General features: G+C 50.0%; 1 long non-coding RNA gene across 1 annotated transcript; it reads right to left on the bottom strand.

Moving 5' to 3' along the window:
- Window positions 1–371: 371 nt before the first annotated feature.
- Window positions 372–3322, bottom strand: LOC122384407. The gene is made up of 4 exons (XR_006257030.1): window positions 3017–3322; window positions 2242–2309; window positions 1658–1930; window positions 372–1192 (listed from the first exon to the last, which is right to left on the bottom strand). It is a non-coding gene; the product is annotated as an uncharacterized LOC122384407 (long non-coding RNA).
- Between the last annotated feature and the right edge of the window lie 5514 nt (window positions 3323–8836).

Raw genomic sequence — 8836 nt, 5'->3', positions numbered from 1 at the left:
GGCACGGTGCCCCGGTGCCCTCCCCGTTCCGCCGCCAATGGCAACAACCGCCAACAGTCTGAACTCTGTTGAGCCAATGGAGTCTGTGAGCCGCCGCGGCAATCAGCGTTGTTCCGCGCGTAGACGGGAGATCTATTTTCGCTGGTCCGTCAGTCACCAGCATCGTTTCGTGCTCTCGATCGTAGCCATTCGGCCGTGTTGTCGTATGTGCGCCAGCAGCAACAGTGAGAGAGACAGTCTCGGGTCACACCAGTCGGTCGCAAGGGTACCTAGTTATTGTCTATGTACTTTCCAGTGTTGCAAGCGTTGTTGTTAGGAGCCGAGGGTAATCAGCAGTCGACGCATTTGTTTTGTTAAAATATGATTGAAAATACAGTGAGATACCTATATTCAATTAAAATCACATATCACCTTTGATTTTTTTGGCCCCTGCTACAGCGAACAGCCGATCTCCATGTTTCTGTTCCAGAGCTGCAGTGGACATCAAAAATACATTTATGTTCTGATAACTTAATCCAAAAGTACACAGGTTTCACGACAAACTGCCCTTTCATATTTTATTGCTCACAGGTGCTCTGCAAGAAGCGCGCGACTGATTACAGCTAGTGCACCCACGATTACTAATATCGCGCTAGCTAAACCTGCCATTTACATCCACCAACGTCTGTCCAATTAAGTGCCTATTACGATATCGAGCCAGAATGAGACCACGGCATATTATCGTCCTATTACATAGCACAAATTGCGGGTGGGGGTGGGGGGAGGGGGAGTCCGTAAACATACCAAAATCCAATCACAGCCAACACCGTTTTGGGACGGGGAGTCGAAGCCGGGACTCGTATCGACGTATCCTTCAGATATCTGAGCGTCTCACTCATTTCGACACTTAATTAACCCTGGCACACCATCCACCGAGCCAGGTCGGCTCCGACCATCTTGAGTTCCATACTGAGATCTGATAACCAACCGTCAGTTTTTTCTATCAGTCAGCGCGCGCTACACCTTAGCACAGCAAGTGCACTGTGCGACCTTCTTTGGACACCGCCTCGGAGCAGGGCGCTGGTCCTGGGTGCTTGGCGCCTTTTGTTCGTGTACGGCTAGCAGCATTTTCGGGGTCGGATGGTTTCCGCGGCGCTGGTCACCGTGGAGCCGTCGGACGACACCGTCAGATGGAGCGCCCGCGACTGGTGACCTGTGACACAGCGAGTCGCGACACGTCAGATCTCACGACGACCGTCACGTTTCAGTCGCGACACGTCAGATCTCACGACGACCGTCACGTTTCAGTCGCGACGGCCGTTATATTAACAGTCACGGCGGCCGTTATATAAACAGTCATGGCGGCCGTCACATACTAGGCACAGTGAACGTTACACACGAGTCAAGGCGACCGTCAATTAGCAGTCATGGCGACGTCACAGGTTGCGATGGTCCTCAAATTTCCGCCACGGCGACGATAACTCATAGCTCATAGCGTTTCCTGTCGCACATTTAGCCATAATTGCAATACATTAACCTGTTTATCCGTTTTCTCACTCAAAAGTTGAAGCCCGAGTCTGAGACCCATCATACGTCACGACCTCTGCAACGGCACCTGCATTAGCAGACATCCCCTCCCGGCAACACACAAAGTTCTCTCCACTCTCCAGCCACTCACCTAGGGACTTGGGGGGGGGGGGGGTGAACTAATCTTGGGGGTGACATAGCTATAGTTAAGGCCAGGATGTGCGTCGAGCTGCCGTCGGCGGGCGTGCTACGAATGGCCGGCGGACCTCCGTCAGCTGGCGAGCCACCATCAACTGGTGGGCCGTGGTCGGCCGACGGGCCGGCGGCGGTCGGCGAGCCACCGTCGTCCGTCAGCCGGCCGGCGGGCCACTGTTGGCCATTGAGCCGACGTCCGTCGGTGGGTCTCCGTCTGCTGGCGGGCAGTCTGAATAACAACAAATAGTTGAATTAGTTACCCTAGTGTTCATTGTTCAAGTTCATGAAGTACAAGTCTCAGCACACCCAATTCTATTCATATACACCATATATCCATTTCACTCTACATTGCTTTACAACCATTTTTAGAATAATATTAGTCTTAAACTGTTAGTAAGTGAAATGCTTTTGTGTTCAGTTAGGGCTGTTGAGACCATTGCAGAAATGCAGACCATTGCAGAGCTGGAAGGATGATGGGGAATTAGCTGCTGTGCTACAGTGGCAGTGCTTCTGGCTACAGGTCAGGACGTCCACACTTACCTACAGTAGGGCCTGAGATGGATCTTGGACCCCTGTCAGTGCGGTCTCCCTCTTGATGATGTAATGGGCTGAGGAAAATCAAAGTGATGTTAGTACTGCAACTTATCACAGTTATGAGCAAGGTTTGGATTATATTAGGCTTGGTTTGGTTAGGTTACAAATCAAAATTAACAGCATTAGTAGAGCAGATGTCAAATGAACTACAAAGGGTTTCCAACCAAGGAGAGGCACAGCTGTAGGTTTGTAGGTTGTATGATTTTAGGTTGTAGGTGACTTGTAGATTAGTTTACGTCAGGTAAGGTTTGGTTTGGTGTTAAAAAGAAGACTCTCTGGGTAAAGCACCTCGCCTTGGTAGGAAAACATTTCTGTAATGTCTGCTCTACTCATAACCAAATACCTTGGTCACAAGTGACAGCAACTTATCCGAGCATGATATATAATGAAACAGAAATAGTATATGCGTATGGACCCCAACCCAACAATACATCAACTTTGTGCGTACCTACAAAAAAAAGCTGCTGGCAACGCCTGTCCCAGGCAATAATGGATAACAAGTAGTCGTTGGATGAAGAGTAATCGTCCATGCCCATGCCCACCCAGAACCACTGGTACCCACATATTGACAACCACTGTTAGCGTGGATATGGATATTGTTGGACGCTTGATGCTTGAGCCTGACGGCTATGCGCCCTAATCCACGAAGAAGAAGAAGTGGATATGGATATCAATTTTTTGTCTAGCTTTGCCAGCAAATTACGAAAAAAATATAACTTACGTTTCCACACAAACACCTCACTCCTTGACCCTTGTCTGAAGTCTCTTCACGGTGATGCTTTGAGTGCTTGATGTAAGGAACACACGACTTTGACCATAAGGCATTTTCTTAAACCATCCAGCATCAACTTTTTCATAGTGTTACTTTTCACTGAAAAAATATATATTTGGGCTTGTGGGAACTTGCAAGACAACTCCCATATCACTAAGAATTGGCTCAAATTTATCAAATCAAATTAAATTTAAACCAAGTGTATGTATTACAATACCATGAATGAAAGAACCTCCATCCATGACAATACAATGCGTGACAATACACAACAAAGACGAAAAATGTTTGTCAAGCTGTTGTTGCTCCGAATCTGAGCTGCTCTGGACCAATCAAACATCGAATCACGCCTACATACGCAGAAGTATTAAAGCGGATGCATCATTAGCAGGAACGTCGAACATAAAATTACGCCATTGCAATTCGACGTACCTCACAGACACCGGCGCGGCGCCGCTGACCCATGGGGGGGGGGGGGAGGATTGCTAGAGCCGGAATTGGGATAGAAGCCGGTATGGGATTGGGATGGAAACTCAGCGAGACTAAGGGATTGTGTTGTGCCTTCGGTAGGCCCCCAAAAATCACCGGTGTAGTGCCCTCAGGGCCGCCGGTTATGAAGCCTTTGGAGGCACTGGTGTGGACCCTCAGAGGCATTGGTCCGGGGCCCCGGAGGTGCCGCTGTGGGCCCTCTGAGGTGCTAGTGTGTGGCCCTCAGAGGCGCCGGTGAGGGTCCTCACAGTTGCCATTGTGGGCTCTCAGAGACACTGCAGTGTGGGGTCGTCACAGTCGGGCGTGGGACCCTTAGAGCTGCTGGCTCGAACCCTTTATAAGCCGACAGGGGCTCTCAGAGACCGACAAAGGGCCCTAAGAGGTCTGCGGTGTATTCAGGAGCCCTGTGGAGTCCTCAGAGACCAGCAAGGTACTCTCAGACGCCGGTGGGGGCCCTCAGAGTCGTCGGTGCGGGGCCCTCAAAAGTCACCGGTGAGTGGCCGTCCGATGCGAAGGTCCCGTCTTAGGCCGTCAGAGGCTCCGGCGTTGAGCCCTCAGAGCCGCCGATATATGGCCTTAAGAAGCGCTGGTTTGGGCCTTTGGAACTTCATTCAGGGGTGTCGGTTGAACTCAGAGGCGGCAGTGCGGGCCCTCAGCTGGGCACCGCTTTGGGGCTTTCACAGCCGCCGGCGAGGGCCAGCTCGCAGGCGCCGTTGTGGGGCCTTCAACCATTGGTTTAGGGGGTCATTACAGGCATTACCCTTAGAGCTGCTGGTCCCTGATAGGCCGGTAAGGGCCCTCAGAGGCCGGCAAGTAGCCCTCAGAGGTCGCCAATGGGCCCTGGGAGGCCGGCAAGGGGCCCTCAAATACCGACAAGGAACAATAAAAAGCCGGTGTGTGGCTCTTATGGAGAGAAGTGTGGCTATTGTGTGGCTATTCGGAGCACATAAGGTGTCCTTTCGAGCCCTGTGGGGCCCTTCTGAGTCGAAAATGCCAGCGTGGACCCTCAGCCCCCTGATCCGATGGGGGCACGTGCCCCTGCCCCCCCCCCCCTCCGGGTGCAGATAGAGAATGCAATCGGCGGTGCGGGACACAACAATTGCCACGGACGCTCTGGACTTGTCGCTGCCGGTGCTGGCCGAGCTGGCCGCGCTCTGGGCCGACTGCGCCGAGCCGCTGCGGCCATGGTGCCCGACCTGAACCAGTAGTAGCTGACGCCGGGGCGGCGCTCGGCGAGGCCGGTGCTAGTCGGAGATGGGGCCGCTGCCGGCTGCGGTGTCGCGCGGTGCAGCTGCTCGGCACGCTGGCCACGCCGCCGCCACCGGCTTGATGGCAGACAGCTTGCAGGCGCAGCTGGCCGCCTGGAGTCAGCGGCCTGTGCTTGAGCTGGCCATGCCATTCGGCATTCGCTGACATGAAGACCAGCCAGTGACCGTATACATTCCTGCCGCGTGTCGTCCAGCTGGCGCTCAGCTCCGGCAACGCGGAGCTAAGACCTCCGGGCTCCGCGTGCCAGCTTGCTGAAAGCCGTGACCGCGTTCACTAGGTGAACCGCTTGCTACACGGCGCTATCACGAATAAGGCATTTACGCGATAATAACCAGTTCAGAAGTCTTGTACTTACGCGAGAAGCTGAACGAAGGGGTCCAAATGGGTGAATTCCAGATAAAAAGGTCAAATTAGGTCACGCTGGGTCATTTCAGGTCACAAAGGTCACCTCAGGTCACCCTGGGTCAGGTCAGGTCACAGAGGTCACCCAGGGTCACGATGGGTCAGGCCAAGTCACAGAGGTCACCTTAAGTCGCAATGGGTTGGATCACATTGGTCAGGGCTATCATGGGCCGATGACGTCATTCCTGCTCATCAGCTGGCTACAACATCGGCCTATGGCACAGCATTACGGTGTCACCCCCCTGGATGGGACACTGGGGCAGGCCAAATACGAGACCGAAGTAGGGGTGAGGGGAGCAGTCTGGCTCAGGGAAAAGTCCTTTATCATCTGCGTTAATGATCTGGATTGAATTACTGACATGGCATTGGCAATTGGCATTAGAGTTGCAAAGTTTCCCCCAAAGGCTGCTACCGGCACCGCCCCGCCCCACAAATTTTTTTGGGGATACCGGCATGCTACCACGCCCAAAGCAAAAACACCACCAAATTACCGGCATACTAAAAAACCTGCATTGTTGATTCCAGTTTACCCCTACAAGAGATGCCACATTTTCCTCTTAGTGTCCAAAGTTTGAATCATATGCTAATAATTTTTTTTGTGCAAAACCAAAAATACCGGCATGTTACCGGCAAGACATGCCAGATACCACAAAAAACCTGCGGTAGTGAAAAATTACCGGCATGCCGGTAATGCGGTAGGGAAACTTTGCAACTCTAATTGGCATGTGGCTGTCTGTCGGCCTGTATTGGTCTGACCCCATTCAACCACCGTCCACCAGTCACCGGCCGAGAGAACCTCCAGCTCTTATCCCCTTATCCCCTCCAGCTCTTAGTCCTTTGGAAACTGCTAATTTTTATATCGTCATCCACGAATTCCACGTGTACCGTAAACGGCTGGTATATAGGGCCTTGCTTTATATATTTCGACTAACCAGTTAAGACTTCAGAGCATGACTTCAAGCCAGAAAATGTCGACTCTGACTTCGGAGTCGAAGCACAAACGATTTCGGTGACCCCAGATCCGACTCTGGCCAGAGCTGTCATGTCAAGCTGACGAACTGTCAAGCTCCGGCTCCGACCTCGCAGTCCTGCAGTTGCACTACACAAAATTTTAAACTTCTAGGAAATAAGTTATACGGTTAAGGGACCACAATTTTTTAGAGGCAAAGTTACTTGACTTGGTGACCACCAGACCTTACGTGTTCTGGCATCAAACTTGTTACACGGGCTGCAAAATCGAGGTGTTTGGAGCTGTTTTGCCAATTGGTTATGAAAAAATTTGCGGCGCTTCGAGCCGCCAATTCATACTCTAGTCAAAAAGTACGGTAACAATACCTAATAGCGGGTTTTTAGTCGGCCGATCCGTCCCCCTGTCGAAAATCCGTGGCGACGCCCCTGATCCTAGGTTAACTTTTTTGGGACACCCTGTACAATTGTGACAGATTGCAGGTGAAAAACGACCATCGACCCAAATGCTTGCTGTCAGTAAAATCTTAAGTGGGAAATAGCTCTTAAAAAATGGGAATGAGAGTGCAAAATAAGTTTCATTTGGATGTCAGTTTGCACCCAAATCGACAAATTTTGGGATACTGCTGTGACCTGGACTGGAAGGTCAACCAATGACCAGGAACCCTAAAATCGGGTACCATCGGCTTCCTCTCGCTACTCACGGGCGACACGCTTGTTTTTTCCGCGAAGCTCTAGCTTGATCAGGGGCTGAACGGCAGGGGTTTCCAACCGACACCTCCCGGCCCGCGAAGGCTGCGCCAAGCACCGATCCGGAGTGGGCTAACTGGTCAACAAAAGCAATTTTAAGTGTTTTTAAGTAATATTAAAGGGACCCTCCCACCTTAACATTAGATTTGAGTTGAGATAGCCAAAATGGGGTCCCTGACTCACAATTACCGGTTTCGGCACTCACAACATCGAGAAATGCCGTAAATCGGAAATATTGAATTTCAAAATTGCAGCATTTTGATTCAGAGGGGCTAATGCATAGGAATACCCCTCTGAATGTGTGACGTCAGCGCAGATATCTAACGATTTTTACATGTTTGACTAAAACGTTTTGTAGCACGCGGTGGTATATGCTGCTTTGCGCCGTGCGCGCAACAAATGCCGCACTTTCAAATAAAGTCGCTAGGAACAGCAGAGATCCCAAAAAGTAAACAAAAGTAAAAGTCTAATATCTTGAAAACCGGTGAATATTTTTCGATGAAATTTGGAAGATATTTGTTTTTGCTCTTTCTGAACCGAGCGACATCACTTTCATGCCAATTCATTAACTTTTTTGAAGGTGGGAGGGTCCCTTTAAGGCACGGTTCGGGTGGGCTACCATTTCTATTTCATTTTTAGTTTAAAAAATATCGTTTCAGGGCTGTGACGAAAAATAAGTGGCCTAAAACCGATGAGAAAACAGGATTTGGGGGTACCCTAGGTTTGGCTCCTGGCATGAGTTGGCCCCCCCCCCAAAAAAAAAACGCAGGTCTGGATCCGCCAGTGCCCTGGTGCCCTAACTAATCGCTAACTAGAATCAGCCCACACAGATGTTGCAGTTTACATAACTATTCTATTTTAGTACCTATGTTCATAGATGTCGCAACTATAGCGAAACATGAAGTGCAAATGGTACCACACAGCAGTAGTTTCCCCTACCAAAGTGGTGACTTTCTACCACAGACGCTCGTCGAGGTCGGAATTTCCATATACGCGCGGCGTTCATGGTCAAATGGCTAGTGTCCTTACTCCTTACCTGCAGTTCTATAATCTATAGCCTTGATCAATTCCTTGCCATCGAACTTCAAGGTGGAGGCCAAAGAACTGAGTCTAAGCCATGTTGTGCTCAGCCCCCTCCAAAGTCATATGGCAGCATGGGCGTGACTTTTCCTACTAGCCCATAGGGTTGCGTGTTAAAATGCGACTTTTCGCGCTCGGTTTTCAAGGTTTCGTGGTGTGGGCATCCACATACAAAGTATGTCAAAAGATAGCTACATTTGTATTTCCATTTTTGGGATGAAAAGTTCAAGCCCATCCAACAGTTTTCGAGATATTCGTCCATATATGACCCCATGTTTTTGATACATCGGAAGGTCCTGTGTTCGAATCTCGGACAGACCAAAACTTTTATCGTTTATGTGCGGCAAACCATTGCTGCAAAGTAATGTAGGGGTGAGCGCGCTGGTGATGGAGGGTTGTAAGTTAGCATACTATAGGCTTTATTTAGACTTCATCCATTTGATGCACACATGACTTCGTCTTCCATCTTCATTCTGGCAGTGTCTATCTAACTTGTTTTTGAAATTATTTGTTTATTTTGTCCGATATTACTTCCTCTGGTAACAGTCAATAATTTTTATATAAATTTAGTCCGAATGCTTTGAATGGTTGGATTTCTCTCAGCTAAAACTAGTGATGGAAGGTAAAATAATTTCTGTCAGCTAAAATTCACTGTACAGTGTACTGTCAGCTAAGAAATGTTAAAGTAGAAGCCTCTATTAAAGTGGACCCTGGCCACGTCTCTTTCTTCCATCCGCTATAGGAGAGCCAGGAGTCTTTCCTCTCCCAATCCAGCTGCCCTCCGACGACGACGACGCGCTGTTCCTGAAGCGGGGC

Source organism: Amphibalanus amphitrite, unplaced genomic scaffold (genome assembly GCF_019059575.1).
Source record: "Amphibalanus amphitrite isolate SeventyFive unplaced genomic scaffold, NRLGWU_Aamphi_draft 000188F_arrow, whole genome shotgun sequence".
Lineage (NCBI taxonomy): Eukaryota > Metazoa > Arthropoda > Thecostraca > Balanomorpha > Balanidae > Amphibalanus > Amphibalanus amphitrite.
Note: the sequence above shows the minus strand (reverse complement) of the source record. Positions and strands in the feature narration are given on the sequence as shown.